Source organism: Rattus norvegicus, chromosome 16 (genome assembly GCF_036323735.1).
Source record: "Rattus norvegicus strain BN/NHsdMcwi chromosome 16, GRCr8, whole genome shotgun sequence".
Lineage (NCBI taxonomy): Eukaryota > Metazoa > Chordata > Mammalia > Rodentia > Muridae > Rattus > Rattus norvegicus.
This window is the reverse complement of record NC_086034.1, coordinates 26,381,280-26,401,207: the sequence shown is the minus strand read 5'-3', so window position 1 is coordinate 26,401,207 and position 19,928 is coordinate 26,381,280. Positions and strand designations below refer to the sequence as shown.

The following is a 19,928-nucleotide window of genomic DNA, read 5'->3' as shown; positions in this document are numbered from 1 at the left end:
ACAATTACAGGTGTGCACTAACATCTAACCTCCACTTATTTTCTGTTATCGCTTATATGGGTCACTATTCTTTCACCCATTTGTATGATATTTATTGAACATGCATTATGTGCTAGGTACACTTAACAGACTACAGCAATACACATAATATCTCTTCACTCAAGGAGCTTACAGTCTAAGTAAGGGACTTGAGCAAACAGAAAATAAGGTAAGTCTATGGGATGTTACATGAAGCTGTCTCTGGAAGAAAATTAAATGCATAAGCAGGATAAGGAGTTGGGGTCTGAGACAGCGAGTAGGTGGGTGCAACGAGTTTTCAGCGAAGAATTCACTGAGTGGGTAAAAATTGAATATGGACCTTGAGCAGGTGAGGTATGAAAGCCACGCAAATATGTAAATGTGCTAAATTCCCGAGGTCTTCCTCAGGAGTGTGCTCAGCACAGTAAACCTAGGGCTAAGTAAGAAAGAAGGGGTAGGTAAGGCAGGAGGTATAGGCTGCTATAAGGGTCTAGGCTTTTAACTTACCCTTAAGATTTCATGCAAAGTACAGTGTAATCTGATTTCTTCTTTTTTTCTCTCTCTCTCTCTCTTCCGGGATCCCCCGTGGGATGTACTAGAGGCAGGGAGGTGAACTGGGAAGCTATTCAAACAATCCAAGTAAAATGTAGTGCTGGCTTAGATAAGAGAAGAAACTACAGAACTCAATGAAAAAGTGTTCAGATTATGATCTTGGGTTTTAAGGTGGTCATATCTAAAAGACTGGCTCTCAGTAGCTATATATCACTGGGGAACAAAATAATCATACATCTACTTTTGGCTTTATCTATCTACCCATGTGTGAATACTGTTTAATCAGTTCTCCTGCTCAACTCCCCCGTGATGTTCAATTCAATAGATTCATATGCTCAATTAAATTCCAAAGACTTTTAAGAAAATTAAGTTTAAAATTTCAGGTTCCCACATGCTATAGCCACGAATATACTATACAATACTATACTATACCATACTATACTATACTATACTATACAACACTATACTATACTATACTATACTATACTATACTATACTATACTATACAACACTATACTATACTATACACTATACTATACTATACTATACTATACAACACTATACTATACAACACTATACTATACTATACTATACTATACAACACTATACTATACTATACTATACTATACACTATACTATACTATACTATACAACACTATACTATACTATACTATACTATACTATACCATATTATACTATAGTGCTGATGGCTATACTATTTAGATGGGGCAGACCTGGACCATTTTTGTCAACTCAGTCTATAGACAGCCTCACAGAACGCTGACCTCAGAGAAAGGCAATAAATAGACAACACTGCTTATTTTCCCAGACTGCACTGCTTCTCAGTACAGTATAGTCTCCTCCAGCTGATTCACTTACTATTCTTTAACTTGATGACTGTGATATATAAATAATACAAACTCAGCGGATAGTGTGCTTTAAGGGTGTAAAAAAATTCTTTGCTTGATTATCAATATGCGAAACAATAAATACTCTTGCAATACAGGCTCCTAATTAGCCAGAAATTCAGACTGGCCTGTGATCCCAGCACTTAGAGATAGAGGTAGGAGGATCGGAAGTTCAAAGCCAAGCAGAGCTAAAGAAGAATGTCTCAAAACAAGCCCAGAAGATGATAAACAGCACCTTCACTATATCAAGTTGCTAAGCTCTTTGTTAAGCTTGGTGTGTTCAATGTATTTTTATGTTACTTAACATTTTCTTGTTACTGTTAAAACAGAATCTTACTATTATCCAGGCTGACCTATAATCCACAGACACAGTGAGTCCCCTGCCTCAGCCTCCCCAGTAACTGTGAGGACAGGCATACAGCACTACACCCAGCTGAGTTAGGATAGACTCAACTTAGGACTGGCCTATGGGGATGTAACTCTGTAGTAAACTGAGGTCTATCTGTACTATGTACCAACCTTAAAAACAAAAGCCAAGTACTGGCATGAGTGCACAATTACAGTTACATTTTTCTTCTTTACCCGTATCCTCCCTGTCAACCAGAAAATGTTGTGCCATCAAACCATTCCTGAAAACACTTGAGGAGAAAAGTCCCTGCTTCCCTCCAGCCACAAAACACTTTTCCCTAATGATTCAATGAGCGAAGAGCAGTGGTTTCAAAAGTAATCTTGGTGTGCAAGGGGGATTCCATAGAAAAATGTATCTTTGCTAAAATCAATATGTTACTTTAATTTTTTCCCAAGGTTGAATGAATTATGGAAATTGCCTATTCCGGTGTGTATTTAAATGGAATGTTTCCAAGTGGATGGCATGGCAGAGGGAAGCCGCTGCTCTCTGGTCAAGGACAGTAGCACGCAGCGAAGGCTGCATCAGGGAACAGAGGCCCCAGCTCACTTTCTCTCTGACCATCATATTTGGTCTTTGTCCTGGTTCCTGGCAGAAAGCTCTTAAAATCTGTGGGGCTTTCTGAGTGAAAAGAGTGCCTTGAGACTCGTAAAGGAGCCCCTTTAACGCTACCTAACTGAAGCTGCTGAGGAGACTAAAGGTGGGTGCCCTAGACCACTTCAGGTTGAGAATGGTTCTCAAAACACACTGGAAACTTCAGCCCAAACCACCGGCGACCTTGAGGGAGAAATAACTAGAGATCGGTATCAGTAAAAACTCTTAAAATAGGGGCAAGCTATATAGCCCAGGGGACTGAAGTGGTGCAAAGTGAGAACCAATTCCAGAAAGTTCTCCAACTCCCAGGGCAAAACACACACACACACACACACACACACACACACACACACACACACACACAGAATGTGTGTGGGAGAGAGAGAGAGAGAGAGAGAGAGAGACAGACAGACAGACAGAGAGAAATGCTGATACAGAGACTGGACTGAGGCCCCCAGCCCATACATTGCAGTTGAAATCAAGTAAATTGTAAGGTAGGCCAAACTGAGTTCAACACAAGGTGAGCACCCAGGAATCACTCTGGAGTCAATATCTGAGACTATCTCCAGATTCTAAGACTAATCCCCCAATGATCCTGTGCTGCAGAATAGGCTATAATTCCTCTTTCAGCAGTATCTTCTCCATCTCTGTAACCTTGGTTTCTACCGGGTGCCTTGCTTTAAATTCTGAGTCACTTCCATCAGAAAAAAAAAAAAAATTGGTTTGGCGCCTGCGATAGCATTTGGGCCACTTTGACTTGAGGTACAAAAACATGTGGAGAGATAAGCGATTTCCCTTTCAGGTCCCTTTTCTAGAACTTGTTGGAAATGGACTCATGATAAAGAAGAACAAGGAGTCAAAAAAAATCCAACGTGCTTGTCAAACCAGGTCAGTTTTCTCCTAGGTAGGAAAGCAGGCTGTATTTTCTAGCATGATGGTATCCCGGTGGGCCTCCACTACTGCTTCTGGTCAATGGAAAGTCAGTAAAAGCGATGCACTCCTGGAACACAGTCTTCCAGACAGACTCCATAATCCCCGTCTACTGAGCAGGTCAGAGCAGCCAGAACGTGTGTCAACGCAGATTCCAGAAAGTAAAGAAAAGGGTTTTGTATTGTTAAGCTACTAAAATGAAAGATTTCTACTAGAGCAGAAAGTAATATATAATGAATTATACTATATATAATTATATTATTCTATAAAATATAATGAATTTCAAGGTCTTCTATCAGCTCTCTGCAGAGTTGACTTTTTGTGGATTTCTCTACTGAGGTGAACAGTCTGAAGAGTGTAAACTCATAAGCAACTGAGGGAGTGCCCCAGAAATGTGGACACAAAGATCTCCAATAAGACCACCTGGAGTGACATTGTACGTCAACTACGTTAGATTCACCAGGGTGCAACACGCATGTCTCCCTGACCTTCTCCCACAATTCCTCTGCTCAGAGGTTAGACATTGATAGGCCTTCTGTTAAAAACTGGAGGTCCCTTCCATTCTGACGAGTATACTCTTAGGGTGGATAAATGCCCAGAGCCAACGTGAGAGATGACCTACCATCTGAGTAATCACGGTGACTAAAATTTTTATATTTAGCTATCAAATTCATTAATGAGATTTTTATTAGTAATAAACATGAATATTGTTTTTGTAAATACTCAGTTGCAAATGTATCTGCGCATATTTGCAAATCGTTTAACTACAAGCACACTCGTTTATCATCACAAACACCTTATAGCACTACATACTAATGACTTACTACAGAAACTGAATTATGTCTCAAGAGCTAAGAATAAATTTGATAGGTATAAACATTTCTATGTATCTCCATTTATTACCATGGCAACCAATTAAAATAAGTGTGTTTAATTAGTTGTTGATAAAGCTCTAAGTTACTATTAATACCCAGTGTTTAGAATTGCCTCTCATATAATTATCATAAGTGGTGCCCTGCTTATTGCCAGAATAGACCAATTCAATATATATTACTAGAAATAATCTCATTTTTTTACATTAGGAAGGGTTTTTGTTATTATTACTTGTTAATTTTGTCTTCGATACTTTTCTGTTACTGTGATAAAACACCATGACTGAAAGCAACCTAAAGAACTTACTTTATTTTTCTTCTTTTTTCTTTTTCTTTTTTTCTTTTTTTCGGAGCTGGGGACTGAACCCAGGGCCTTGTGCTTGCTAGGCAAGCGCTCTACCACTGAGCTAAATCCCCAACCCCAAGAACTTACTTTATCTTAGAATTCCGGAAGGATGTAGTGCATCATGGATGAGAAGGATGCTGGCAGGACAGGAAGCTAGCGGGGCACCTAGCACACAAGAAACAGGGCCAAACAATAAACCTCCTAAGCCCATCCCCAGTGGTATCCTTCCTCCAGCAAGGCAGTACTCCTAAAGCTTCCATAACATCTCCGACTAGTGCCACCAACTGGGAAACAAGTGATCAATTATGTGGACCTATGGAGGACACTTAAACAACAATAATTGGGTTTTTTTAAGATTTATTTTATTATATATAAGTACACTGTAGCTGTCGTCGGACACACCAGAAGAGGGCATCTGATCTCATTACAGATGGTTGTGAGCCACCATGTGGTTGCTGGGATTTGAACTCAGGACTTCTGGAAGAGCAGTCAGTGCTCTTAACCACTGAGCCATCTCTAAACTCACCCCCCCCTTTTAATAATTGTTGTCTAAAACAACGTATTAATTGGCAGTGATGTATGCTTGTAGCCCTAGATGCTTGGAATGGTGAGAAGTAGGATTCTTGTAATCCAGAGGTTCAAGGTCAGCATGAGTAACAGGCCAAACAAATAAGTAAATCAAATTATCAACCCTCTGGTCTATTTCTTGACTAACCTTAACAAATAGAAAATATTCAAACAAAAGAGAAAGCTAGTAGAGTGAGAATTGATGTTTCCTGTGGAACTTTAACAGAGCAAGGGATAGAGCCTGAGGTTTTACACATGCTAGGCAAGAGCTGTAGCACTAAGCTATAGTCTTGGCTATTGCTCTCCCTTTTATTTTTACATGGTATCTCACTATGCTGCACAGACTAGCCCAGAACATTTGATCACCCTACCTCAACATTCCAAATAGTTGAGACTACAGACTTCTGCCACAGGACTTGGCAAAAAAAAGGACACCCATTAATGGTCATTATAATGTTCAAGTGCTAGGGATGTGCTTTTTACTTTTATATTACTGAAAACAAGATCTGGAGATTGTTGGAGATATAGAACTGGGGAAATAAACTACACTATCCTCCTGGGGATTTTTCCAGAAATGGCACAAGTGGTTACTTGTGGGGAGTTGTAGATCTCCCTCAAAATATTGTCACCCTCCCAAGCTCTGTGTAATGTTTATTCATTACAACTTAAACAACCACTCACCATGCACATGGGGCACAATGACAAGCTATCAGCCTCTCCTCTATATGGATTGTCCCCAGGCCTGTTCTGAGTGCACATTTTGCAGCCACCACTGCTCCTTTTCTACCTGCTTCTTACCCTGACTCATTGAGTCCCCAAGAATATTGAAGTTCAAGTGATCTCATGCAATCTAAAGTGGGAAAACCAATCAGAAGTCTTCTAGGTCAACTCCCTAAACTTTAACACTGATGTATTTATTTGCAAGTGAAAAAGTAAACGACAACAACAATAACAACAAAAATAAACCCAAAAGACAAAAAACAACCAAAGTGCAAGTATTTAACCTCCTCAGGCTACTGGGATCGGAGTGCCTTGAGCTGGACTCCACCAAGGTCGACATGGGATTATTCAGCTGGAATCTAGCAGTCTTGGACACTGGCAAATGATGACACCCACAGTTATCTGCAGATCACACCATAAACCTTTGGTGGGGTCTATTTATTGTTTATTTAGAAACAGAATCTCTTCCTGGAGTCCCAGCTTACCTGGGAACTCACTATGTAGTCCAAGCTGGCCTCAAACTCAAAGCAATAACAGTACTGCCTCAGTAGTACAAATGTGGTGATGACAGGCATCCGCCATCACAGTCAGCATAGCTAGGTCCTTTTAAATGGATTATGTTTACTAAAATAAGTACCACAAGTGAAGTGATTTCTAGGAGTGAGTAGATGGTCAGACCTGGGATTCTCTTCAGTTGGCAGCTCATGTCTGTCCTCACCTTCAGCATATCTATTCTCTGAATAACCCATCCCTTTAATGCTGCAAGTCTTCAAGAGCCAAGTCTCAATGTTCTTTAGCAGCTTCTGAGCTCAGCCCCTCCTCCTGCTACACAATTAGAATTTACCCATCCTTAGAGTCACCCTAAACAACCAAAGGATTCTTATGGTCCTCACTGGTATTCCTACGTTTAAAATGATCTTTCAATCCCTGAGCCTTAAAGGATCTTAACGATGCCTGTAGGAATGACTTAAAGTGAAATCTTCAGGTCCAGAGCACATCAGTGGTTGAACTTTCCGTGCTGATGAGTTGGACCTGAGGAAGAAAAGGTCAGTTTGTGAGATCCCAAGTGTCATCAAATGGGACACTGTTCTTGAACTATAGAGAAGAAGAATGGTTTGTGAATGACTCGGGGTGGGGACCACTCAGTTACAACAGTCCAAAGAGGTAATACTTGTACACGGCCATAACCAAATGAGAGAAGATGCAAAAGGGACACAGGGGAAGAGCCTTTCAACCACCGGGAACTTGGACAAAGGTTGTGTCATAAAAATGGTGCAGCATGCTTGGAGGGCAAGAAGAGCCAGGTGATCAGAAGAGAGTGCTTACGTAGAGGACCGGTAGGTCAGAAGGACATCGGTTTTACATATCCAACGCATTTAGAGTTTATGTGTAGTAGAATATACCTTAGAAGATTTTAAGTTGGCCTTATCTCATTTTGAAAGGATGATTTATGCTCTGGTTTCTCTTTGGAGCCTATAAATCTTCCACCATTTTAAGTTGTGTGCTGCAGTGTGGGGACTATATCACTGGTGAGATGGAGAAAGGATAACTAACAAGAAGACCTGTTAAGATTCATAATCTACTGGAACCAGCCTGCTAAGAGGATATGGGTTTGTGGACCAGAATAGTATTGATAATGTAAGTAATAAACTTGCAACCTAAGCTAATTTGTGAAGTAATATATCCCCTACCACTGGTGGTGTTCCAGAAAAGGGAAGAAAATCAGGAATGAGGCCAAGTAATTATTCTTGGACTGTCTAGGATTTCCAGTATCATATGCTAAAATATATTGTGAGGCTTCATCTTACTTATGAAAAAAATCACCTTCTCTAATCTCTGTTTGGCTCACTATGTCTTCCAACTCTGAAGCCAAATGAGGGAGTATAGGACCTCAGAAACAGACAAAGTGTAACAGAGCTATTCTAGTGAATGTACTACCTGAGTTTATTCATGTGGTCTGAATGTTATCACATGATATCATGGATAGGATGTGTTGCCATAGAGAAGGTGTCTACTGCATGATACTCATTTTAGTTGTCTGTCTGTGGTAAGAATTTGTCATTGTAACATTCTGTCATTGTAAACAAAAGTGATGCAAATCCCCGAAGATCGAGTGAGAGACTAGGTGGGAACAACCATGCAGAAATATTTCTACATAGAGATCCAAGTTGTAATTTAAGTGGAAGTCGGTTCAGAATGCACTGTGACTTAATCTCTACTGTGTCATTTCACTTTGAAAAGCTGGCTGCTGGAAAAGCTAGTACGTTGGGGGAATGCTACACCTTCTGAACTAACCTGGATCATTCATAGAGATCAAAGCTGTTAGGGACTAGGAAAGCATAGAACAGATAAGAGTAGAGTCAGTATCAACCCCAACACTCTCCAAACTAGGGTCTGTTTGGCTATTGTGTGTAAGAGTTTTCTGGTGGGCTGGAGAGATGGCTCAGAGGTTAAAAGCACTGTCTGCTCTTCCAAAGGTCCTGAGTTCAATTCCCAGCAACCCCATGGTGGCTCACAACCACCCGTCTTGAGATCTGATGCCCTCTTCTGACCTGCAGGGGTGCATGCAAGCAGAAGGCTGTATGATGTACACATAATAAATAAATATTTAAAAAAAAGAGTTTTCTGGTGAATTATCTTCTCTTGTTAAAAAAAAAGTATAATTGTTATTACTATTTCAAGACTGAATTTTTCCTATGTGGTTTTATGAGAGGATCAAAAGACTGAAGGAACATACTTGAAAGGGGAAACAATGACACAGAGGGACAATCAGGACTTCATTTGTTTTAAATCCCAGTGAAGACTCTCTAAGTTGTGCATTTTTTCTTTTAATTCAGAGCTTTCTGTGAACCGCATCATCAAAGAAACTTCAAGAGAAAACAGAATTTCTCTTTATTAAAACTGCTCGGTTTTGTGCGTGTATTTAAATGAGAACAAAACAAAACAAACGAGAAGCAGATGAATGAACATGTGGTTTAACAAACTTTCACAACAGAAGAGAAGGAAAGAGGATTAGATCCCCATGACGCACAGAGGACATTTATCCCTATAGCCTCTGCCTGCACTCCGTCTTGGTTTCAAATTCCTAAGTGATTTTCCAGCTGACCCACGTTCTAGGATTACATTCTGCAGAAAGATATTTTCCTTCCATGTGCTCCTCAGTGCAATGTGGAGTTATGGCTTCCATATGAATGGAGATCCTGACATACTCTTCAAGCAAACCCGCACTCACTACTCATATGTACACATGTATGCCCCGTCCCACTTCTCCGTGCATTGTGACATTTGGAAGTCAGAGCTTACTGAGCACCCCCTCATCTCAGTGTTTTTTATGGAATTGGGGTGCTGCTTGTTTTGTACAGTTGCCAATATCCCTTATATACTTGATGAGTTTGTCTGGTAAAGAAACCAACAAGTTGGGATCCTGCCTGTTATTTCTGTAGGTTACTCTTAGGTACATGATTATGGGAACGGAGGTGGGGGCGGGGATACTGTGGCAATACATTACATCAGGTTCCAAACAGATGTTAACCACGTATGACTTTTCTGTAAGACCTGAAGCTTTTTGTTTCTTGCTCAACACGCTTCCTTGTCATAGGTCCATTGACAAAACCACAGGCCCTGTGTTGATGAGGGAATCCTGTGTCAGGACTACATCTTACTCTTAAGGCAGGTCTCAGAGCCACTACGCAACTTGGATGCAGTCACAATGAGAAGCAAGCGTGTCCTGGGTTATGCAGGTAGCATCTAGGAATCTGCTGTTGTTTGCTTTACTTTTCCATCTGGCAGCTCCTGGCCAACGCCTATCACATTTTATCGTTTCTCTCTTTATTATGCCTCCCTGGTCCTCACCACCTCACATCTTCCTTGCCTCTTGGTGCATGTGTACTAATGACAACTCGTATCTTCAGGTGTCTCATTTACCTTCTCTGGGCTGCCTGGCTTGGTGCTGTGAGTCTGAGAATTGGAGATTACAGGGGATATAGATGTAAGCTTGAATTACTCTAAATGAGTCATTCTATCCTGAAATCCACTGACTAAACTATAAATGTGTAATCCTGATAATTATTGAATAACTTACATGAGATTATATAGATTCTAGAATGTTTCTAGTACAGTCCTTTACATGTAGTAGTGATTTCTTTTTAAAGGTTTGTTTGTAGAGGAATTTTAATCCAGCAACTTGGCTGCTCTGGCAAGGGATCACATTCAAAGAGGTCTGTGTGATCTGGCTGGAGTGACACACCTTGAATCCCTCTGGCTGGAATACAGACCCACCCTCAGTTTAAACCCAAACAATGGAGGTAAAATTAGTTTGTACAAGGAAGCAGCCGTGTTTGAAAAAAGTTACATCTAATTGAGGGGCAGACAAAATAACAAATCAGAGAAAGATTTGACCGGATGAGCCGGAGATAGTATCCACTCAATCTCAGAACAGACAGGAAAGAGAAGGAACTTAAGAACAGGGCAGAGTGAGTCAGTAAGGAAGGCAGTTCAGTGAGTGCTGTTCATTTGAGTCCGATTAAGTTCATACAGTTATATTCAGTTTCGTTCAAATCCTACAGTCAGTTTCAGTTCAGTTTGTGGTTTTCCAAGCAGAGCAATTCAACAAGATGCTGAGAAAAGCCAATCTGAACCAGGCAGCTTGGAGAGGAGCTTTGCCCCAGAACATCTGAGTTGAACCAGACAGCTAGAGTCCAGAAAGAACTAGAAAGGGTGAACTTACTCAGCAGTAAGTCTCTGAGACAACAATTCTGGTGAATAAAAGTTACTTTTACATTTATTTATTTATTTTTATATGGATGAATGTTTTGCTTGAATGTATATATGGGCTCCAGATTCTAAAAGGCACCCACAGAAGCTAAGAGTAGGCTTTGGATCCCATAGAATCAGAGTAATAAATGATTGTGAGCCACTGTGTAGGTGCTGGAAGTCAAACCCAGGTCCCCTGGAAGAATAATACATGCTCTTAACCATAGAGCTCTCTCTCTCTGCAACCCCATGTAGCAGTTAAACAAATATAAATTATCAACTGTTCTTCCTCACTGTCATTTCTTTTCCTTTTGGTTTTTGTTGTTGTTTTGTTTGAAAGTGGGTTTCTCTGTGTAGTCTTGACTGTCCTGGAACTCACTCTGTAGTGAACTCAAACTCAGAGATCTGCCTGTCCCTGCCTCCCAAACACTGGGATTATAGGCATGTACCATCACTGACACCTGACAATCATTTCTTTTATTAATACATTCCATAATCTAATTTAGTCCAACAATATCTTTTTTGTTTTCTTTTTTTTTTTTTTTCGGAGCTGGGGACTGAACCCAGGGCCTTGCGCTTGCTAGGCAAGTGCTCTACCACTGAGCTAAATCCCCAGCCCTGTCCAACAATATCTTATTGTCCATGTCAATGTCTAGGACATTGGTTCTCAACCTTCCTAACTCTGAGACTCTTTAATACAAGTTCCACATGTTGTGTTGACCCCAACTCTAAAATTATTTGTTACTACTTCATAACTGTAATTTTTGCTACTGTTATGAACTGTAATGTAAATATTTTTGGAGACAGGGTTTGCAAAAACAGTGGTGACCCACATGTTGAGAACCACTGCTCTGGGATTTTTCAGTCTAGTGAAGCCAAACAAATGAAAATAAAATGTGAAAATGGCTGTGATATTGGAAACCCCAGAAAGGAAGGTACCATTGGAACTGTGCTCTATGGTATTGAAAAGCTTCATAGACAAAGTTCTTCAGGGATGAATAAAATTCGGGTAAAGAAACTAGGATGGTTATATGCTAACACATGCATTATCCAAGGAGAACATATAAGACTTTCAAGAAAAATAAAGTCTAAATTGTAAGAAGCTTTAAATGCTTGAAAGAAGTGATTTTATTTCTTGCAGGTGATAGGGAGAACGGTTTTCAGATGTGATGAATAATATTGATTCATAGCAGAATGGGGGGAGGGGTTAATAGGCATGGCTCAGTAGATAAGAGCACCTCTGTGTTTCGATACCCAGTGCTCGTGTAAAACCCTGGGCTTGGCCACACGTGCCTGTCACCCCAGTACTGAGGATAGGGACATGGGTAGAAACAGGGGCACCACTAGGGTTCTTGTGGCCCCAAATGGATATTAACAACAAACAGCAAGTCTCAGCTTCAGTGAATACCCTTGTCTCAAGGGAGTAAGGTGACGACCAGTAGAGGAGGACACCTGACATTTCACACTGACCTCTGCAAGGCATACACAGTTGCACATATATGCATTCACAGACACGTGGCATGTGTGTGCACAGGCATACACGCAGGGCACCGTGAAAATTTTTGACTAAAAGACCTGGGTATCTCTTTATATCCCTCTCAAATCTCTTATTTTTAATTCACTGGGAGTGTTGAGGCGGTTGAGAAAAGACGGTAGCCGAAGTCCCTTGAACTCAGCCAAGGTTCTTTCCTGGACAAACAAAAGCTGTTTCCAAGCAACGGCACAGAACTCTTGAAAGCAGCAGTTCTAAGTAGCTGTTTTCTAGGACTGACAAAGATCACATCTCTGTACAGAATGAGAGGTGACAGTTTACGCTTCAGTAATGGTTTCTCCACTAAAAAGGGAAAGAAAATCCTAGAAATGAAAAGAATTTAAAAGAGAGAGAGAGAGAGAGAGAGAGAGAGAGAGAGAGACCAATCACCAATCTAGTTCTGGGGTTCGGGTTGGGGGGGGGGGCGAAGAGCAGCTCTGAAGAGTTGCTGAGTTGCCTTCCAGGTACTATACAAAACACTGTGATGCTGGAGCACTGATATGCTGGGAGCTATTCCCAGTTAAATTAAGGCCTGCTTGGATTAAGATTTAAAAAATAAATAAATCGTGTGTCTTCATGAGTTTCTGTGCACCCAGAGCCCTGGATTCCCTGGAACTGGAGTGATAGGTGGTTGTGAGTTACCGTGTGGGTGCTGGGATCCAAATCCAGTCTCTCTGCAAACTCAATAAATGCTTCTAACCACTAAGCCACCTCTTCTGGGGGCCAACTTTAGTGTGATCAGTATTAGAGCCTGAATAGTTTTCCTTTAACCCATAAGCACCATTGCTTTCGCCACATCTGGCATTGATATAATTAAAATGAGTTTGAGGTTTGGTTCATTAAATGAATGCTGACTGTGATGACCCCATAGGAGATAAGAACACTGTGTTGTGTAGGGATGAGGGAACTTGACCTTGTTGGCTTAGGCTTCATGGAGATCTCCATGTATTCACTGTTTTAGCGTTGAGCAATTTCCTTTCTTGAGCTTTCCCTTTCTCATTGAACAAATAAACTATGTTCCCAGAACCATGGCTCTGGATGAGGTCAGACTCAACAAAGGGCACTGAATACTCTTACTCAATCTTGGCACTGTGTCCTTTATCCTTTTGTTCTGCCTCTTGAAATGCCCAAGTACAGTATAACCTTGCCTTGAATTTTCAAGGCAAACCAAACTGTCTTTTCTTCCAAGTTTGATGCAATGTTGGATTACTGCATAAAGCCCCAGATGCGAACTCCTCAGTAAGAGCTGATAAGGTTTTGTTGCAGCTCACAAAAGAAGTTTCAAAGAAATACTGTTGACATGGCTGAACAGTGTTTAAAACGAGCTTTCACCATCGTTCAAGTCTTAACAAGTGAAATGGCTGGTTACTCCTGCCACAGAAGCAAAGACTTTAAAATGGGTAATGACAGATATACAGTCCTCTATTACAGGACTGTGGCGAACACTTGTCTTAGATCAAGAGGGGTCTCTGCCGTAGAACACGTGGATAATTAAGGGTTAAATTTTATGGCTGGCAGCCCTGGGGCAAACAGCTGCCAGCAATTACATTTTTTTCAGTGATTCTCTGCTTCTCTGGGGCTGGATGCCAGCAGGACTTTTATTCCTATGGAAATGCGGCCATAAATCTCTTCAGGAAGTAGAAAATAAGCCAGGTGCTTGAGTAGACAAGGTACTTAAGAACATAAGCAGAGAGAGAGAGAGAGAGAGAGAGAGAGAGAGAGAGAGAGAGAGAGAGAGGCAATGGCAGTCAGCTTCGGATTAGCTATTGACAAATTTCACTGTTGATTGCCAAGCCTTGAGGTGCCTCTCTACCTTGGCAGCTCCCGAGCTCTAGAATATTTTCCCAGGACCTCTAGGGTATAGCCGCTGGTTCAGAGTAAAGGCTTCATTACACACAGGGATTTGGGATCCCTGAACTAGAGGGGCATTAAAGACAAGGATCAATATTGTTTATATGATAAAATTCCCCCACTGGGGATTGGTGCCCCGGTTAGGCATCACCTCTCTTCCTGGAGCCTTGCCAGTAGTGAAACCCTGGGAGAGGGGGTGTGCAGAGAACAAATGAATGGCGGAAAAGACATAGAGAAGGGAGCTAAAGGCTGGGAGTGGGGGGAGGGGTGGAGTAAACAGCTTTAGCTTGTTCTAAGTTACACTGTTGAGCCCGAAGGGCGGAGCCCAAGATTCATTGCTGTTTTCCAGGTTCTCATAACACCTGGCACAAGGAAGTACTCGGAAGCAGTGCTGGGGTGAGTGACATGAATTACTCAGCAAGATCTGTCCCTCTCCTCCCGAAGGCCGCAATACTTGTCCTCTGGCAGAAACTGACTTATCATCCTGTCCTAGGAGCCATGTTTTGGACTGGTAGGCTTCCTGGTCCGAAGTTTCTGGTGGCAGGTAATGTCTACTCACCTTCAAGTTTGGTGGCTGGATGTCTTTGGATTAGACTTGTTGAAAAGTGAAGCACTATGCAAATTTTGCTTTCCATCCTGGGTGACGAAGTAGCCCTAGCTTGCCCGAACCTAGAAACAAGTAGTGTGCGCATTCAAAGACTTCAAAGAGCCAGGGCAGACAGCTTCTGATTCATTCTCCAGAAGTCTCTGCCAGAAGTGGCAGCCAGGGTGAGACCAATGGACTTGTTGGCTTCCCCCTGGGACTGAAATAAACCACGGAGCCTAATGGGACACTGGAGTCAACCTCCTCGGCTCTTCAAAGAGACATGGCTGCACCTGGAGAGGCTTTTATAGGACCCTTTTATGAGGGCAGTGTGTACTTTGTTTCCCCATTTAAAGTCCACACCTTTGAAAGGCAGATGTCTGAAGAAATGCTTGCAGCTTTGTGCACAGGTAAAAAGCAGTTAGCTTGTGAAGATGGATAGGTAATAGAGCCTCCCAGCACTCAGTCACTGAGGGAATAGTTTATGTACTCTGCACGGTTTAATTACCGATGTGCTAGCTTATGAAGAACTAGGACTGCCTTAAAATCAGCAAGTGGCCAATAAAGGCAGAACTGTAAAATGTTTGTTGAGCTGCAAGCTGGAGGGATAGAATTTGATTATGAATCTCTAAGTAGATCCATTCACAAAATAAAGAAAACCAGTGTTGTTTATTCTGCACGGGCAGGGGAACAAGGAAGCATAATCGGGTCTTCTCATTTCACATAAACTTGGGATTGCTGCATGAGATCACATGTTTCTGCGGCTGCTAAGGAGAAGTAGGATAGACGTAAGTTTTACTGACAGCAATTTTTTTCTCAGGGTTCTTGAGGCAGCAAGTGTCAGCAGGCTTGGTCTTTTGAAGCTTCTTGACTTAGACTGCCAATGGATGTTCCCTGTGCCACATCAGGGTCACACTTGCTGTGTGTATGCCCAGGCTATCCTCTAACTCATGATCTTCCTGCCACGGTCTCCTGAATAAGAAGATTGCAGGTGACTTCTGTCAGATTGCATTATTGTTATTCCTGGTGACCTCATTTTCCTTCCTCACCTCTTCACAAACCTCATCTTCAAACACGTTTACATACAGTAGTATTAGTTAGGGTAGTAACATGAATTGGGAGGATATTAGCTTTTAGTCTAGGCTCTGCCCCACAGTTACCTGGCAACAGCCCGGTGTGCCTGCCTCACTATAAAAGGGGCTGCTTGCCCTCTCCTCACTCTCTTGTTCTCTTGCTCCCTTCTATTCTCCTCTTGCTCCTGCTCTTTACCCTCTGTCTCCCCCAGTTACCTCCCTCCTCTCTCCATCTGTTCATGGCTGGCCTCTACTTTCTCTCTCTCTCTCTCTCTCTCTCTCTCTCTCTCTCTCTCTCTCTCCCTCCCTCCCTCCCTCCCTCCCTCCCTCCCTCTCTCTCTCTCCCTCCCTCTCTCTCTCTCTCTCCCTCCCTCTCTCTCTCTCTCTCTCTCTCTCTCTCTGCGCCTCCCTCTGTCTCTACTACCCCCTCAATTCCCTTCCCCATGCCCCAAATAAACTCTATTCTATACTATGCTGTCCTGTGACTGGTACCTCATGGGCTAAAGGATGCCTCAGCATGGCCCACTGTGGTACCCCCCTCCCCCACACCTTACTGCAACATCAAACATATCACTTCTTTCCCTTTTTTTTTTAAGCACAACAGAGGGAGCACAATTTACTCTCTAAATGGTTCTAAACTGAGATTATCTTTTCAAAGAAGAGAGGAAAATATCTCCCATGACTGCAGTCTTACAAACAACACAACGGTTTTACTTCCTATGGATCTGAATCAAATCATCATGAGCCTCTAAGACTGCAGTTCTCTAACTGAGGGTTGAGTGACCCTTTCACAGGGGTTCTATGTTAGATAAACTACATATCAGATATTCATGTTATGATTTATAACATTAGCAAAATTATAGCTATGAAGTGGCAACAAGCATAATTTTAGGGTTGGGGGTCACTACAACATATGAAACTGTATTAAAGGGTCTCAGGTTAGGAAGGTTGAGAAGCACTGCTCTAAAGTGAAGCTCTCTGCCTTTGAGCCATCTCTGACGCATTTCGGCTTACTTGTTAATCGATTATTTGCCATCGATAGAGCTTAGAAAAACTATTAAAAGGGAAGGAATGTAGCCATTGAAAGTTACAGTTCCAGTCAGTGCCTAACAGGGAGGCGAACACCTGAAATGAGCCAGGATTTTAAGACACTGCTTTGGAGACTACACTAGTTCTTTGCTCCAGAGCTCATTACGTGCGTGTGATGTAGGACTCTGGGTCAGCTCCGCTAAGTCAGTTTTTGAAGACTGTAATTTGCAAAAGAAAAAAAAAGAAACCAAAATTAAGTGATGGGCTGGAGAAATGGCTCAGCGGTAAAGAGCACGTGTTGTTCTTGACATCACACAGTTCACAACCGCCTGGAGCTCTAGCTTCAGAGGGCTGATAATTTCTTTCACTTCCTTGGGCACGTTCACAGACACACATACATGAACACAAAAAAATAAATAATAAAAATTAAATGGCGTGACCACATCTGTGCCTTTGAAGTGTGCTTAAGTATCTTCTCTGCTCAGAAGAAATGTCATAGGCTCCATAATTTTACATGTGTCACTAACATGTCCACCTACTAGTAAAACAAAGGATTTGGGGGTTAGAAAAAAATGAAAATGACATGAGACCCCCATGGACTATGAGTTAGTCACTAAATATTCTCTCAACTGTCTCCATGTTCCTTAAATGGATACCAAGGCTCAGGGATAAAAGCATTTGTTCAAGATCTTTGTCCTCATAAAACTTGAAGTTATAATTCACAACTCTGGAGGCTGAGGGGAATGCTCCTCCAGGTCTATCACAATTGACTCAAATTCTTCTGTAGCATCCTTAAGGTGCAGCTAGACTCTTCTTTTTTTTTTTTTTAACCCAGGGCCTTGCAATTGCTAGGCAAGCGCTCTACCACTGAGCTAAATACCCAACCCCGCATCTGCTCATGCAGCCCTCTGGGCAAAGCTTCCGTGTCTTCATGGCTCTTAGAGATGGAGAGCTTCTTCTTCTTCTTTTTCCCATCTTTATTAAATTGGGTATTTCTAATTTACATTTCAAATGTTATTCCTTTTCCCAGTTTCTAGGCCAACATCCCCCAACCCCTCCTCCCCCCCTTGTATATGAGTGTTCCCCTCCCCATCTTTCCCCCATTACTGCCCTCCCCCCAACAATCATGTTCACTGGGGTTCAGTCTTGGCAGGACCAAGGGCTTCCCCTTCCACTGGTGCCCTTACTAGGGTATTCATTGCTACCTATGCGATTGGAGCCCAGGGTCAGTCTATGTATAGTCTTTGGGTAGTGGCTTAGTCCCTGGAAGCTCTGGTTGGTTGGCATTGTTGTTCATATGGGGTCTCGAGCCCCTTCAAGCTCTTTCAGCTTCTTAAGCCACTCTAGAGACCGTTTCGTCTAGGATGGTTCCACTTGACCTGCATGTGCCTTGCTTTCCGTCCCACTGGCTCCCTACGTAGGCCTCCTCCCAGGCCCATGACCTCATCAGGTTCTTTCCTCTATAAAGGTTCCACATGGGTCAGGCTTCCTCTGGGGGTGTACTTCCTCTAAGCCATTCTTTCTTTCCTATTTTTGCCTCAGCAGCCAAACTCACTCTTCAGTTCTTAGTTTCACTGTCCCACAAAGAAGATGTGTCTGTCTGGTTGGATGAGTCCATATGTCTTATTATGCACTCTCATATGGCCCACCCCTCATTCATCATGACACATAACATACCTCACACTTATTTGTGTGATAAAAGTTTATAATTTCTGGTATCCCCGAACCCCATGAGTCCCTAATTTTGCTCATCAGCTATCTACCAATATCAAATACAATGCTGCAATGTGGTCGGCAATCTATCTTTTCTTTATGGATTATCAGATTAAGGAAATGATGGTTCTTAGTAGATTCCAGCCCTTTCTATTTATTCTGCTATTGGAATGGAGAAACCAGTTTAGGAGCAGCAGAAGAAATAAATCTCCAATCAGAGTAATTGCTCCTTCCCGTGAAGGCATACAGAACTATTTGTTATGTCGTGTTGATTTACCATACAGTCAAAGTCAGGATCGTGCTATCATCTTCCCCTAAGTAATAGCTGTATTTTATTCATCATGCTATCTACTGTATACCCACACACTGTAGGTAATTGCACACTTACTGAAACGTAAAAGCATATAATACTTGTGCCAAATAACAGGTGACAGGACATCGCAGCTCAGATGAAGTGTAGAGCACAGGGAGATGAGTTAACACTAGGAAGGACTAGGAAAACTTCCTCCAGTGCTACCCTAAAAGAAGAGGGAACAGAAGTATAAATAAGCAAGGTGAGGAGGGCAAGAATTGGGAAGAGGAACGTTTACACTAGGCACATCCAATATGCCCACATTCAGCCCTTCCTGGACAAGGTGCTGAGGTAGGGAATGACATAGAAAGAGGAATGAGATGGAGACAGTTGAGTTTAGTGGCTCATGACTCTAATCCTAGCAGGACAATAAGACAATTAGTGAGTTTGGTGCCAGCCTAGGCTACATACTGAGTTTGAGGACAGCCTGGGCTACAAAGTGAGACTCTAGCTCAAATAAAGTGATCTGCAAGAAATAAGAGATGGTTCGGAAAAGCCACTTTTGTAAGAATGCCAGAATGTTCATTAAAAATACACAGGAAGTCATAAAAGTAAGTGCCAAGAGCTGAGAGTTGGCTTGACATAATATATTTATTGAAATTCGTCCAAGAATGCTTTCCTACTTAAATCCATAGGGTTTAAAGAATGGACAGAGGCTGGTGTCAGCTCTTCTGAATAAGTCCAAGGTTTTGGAGGAGTCCAGTGGTGCTGAGAGGTGGCAGATCGAATGGACAAAGTGAGAAGACCCCCAGCTGTTGGGAACTTGATGATTGGGAGAGTCAAGACATGATTCCAGAAAGTTCTCCATGAGTATATCAAGTGCTCTGGGACTCAGAAAACAGTCCTACTAAGGAAGAGCATGTACTTAGGTACAGACTTGAATGTAATCAGATAACGGACCAGCTAGGCTGTCCCAGCTTAGTGGTAGACTTCTTATTCAAGTTAACCCTTGCTAAAAATTATACACTCATTGATTGTATTAGAAAAAGGTCAGCTAGGAGATAACCAGTCTGGAGCCAGTGTACCAGCCACGTAAGAAGGTTTAGGGATAACTCCCACAAGGGTCATTGTCTTGAAGTAATGCAACTTCAGGACATGCTTTCAACATGGGAACTCGTGCTAGAATCCAAA

The 19,928-nt window shown here is 42.0% G+C and overlaps 1 protein-coding gene and 1 long non-coding RNA gene across 8 annotated transcripts in view; one reads left to right on the top strand and one right to left on the bottom strand.

Annotated features, from left to right (window-relative positions):
* The window catches only part of Psd3 (pleckstrin and Sec7 domain containing 3), a 563,941-nt gene that overhangs the window by 401,328 nt on the left and 142,685 nt on the right, over positions 1–19,928 (bottom strand). The window lies entirely within an intron of this gene.
* Positions 12,650–19,928, top strand: part of LOC120097406 (uncharacterized) — a 47,649-nt gene continuing 40,370 nt past the window's right edge. For 2 of the 5 annotated variants that reach the window (XR_005494768.2, XR_010058655.1), the window contains exons 1-2: positions 12,650–13,596; positions 14,397–14,591. This is a non-coding gene — a long non-coding RNA (uncharacterized LOC120097406). The remainder of the gene's footprint in view (positions 13,597–14,396; positions 14,592–19,928) is intronic. The other 3 variants (XR_010058656.1, XR_010058658.1, XR_010058657.1) reach the window with 3 other exon arrangements.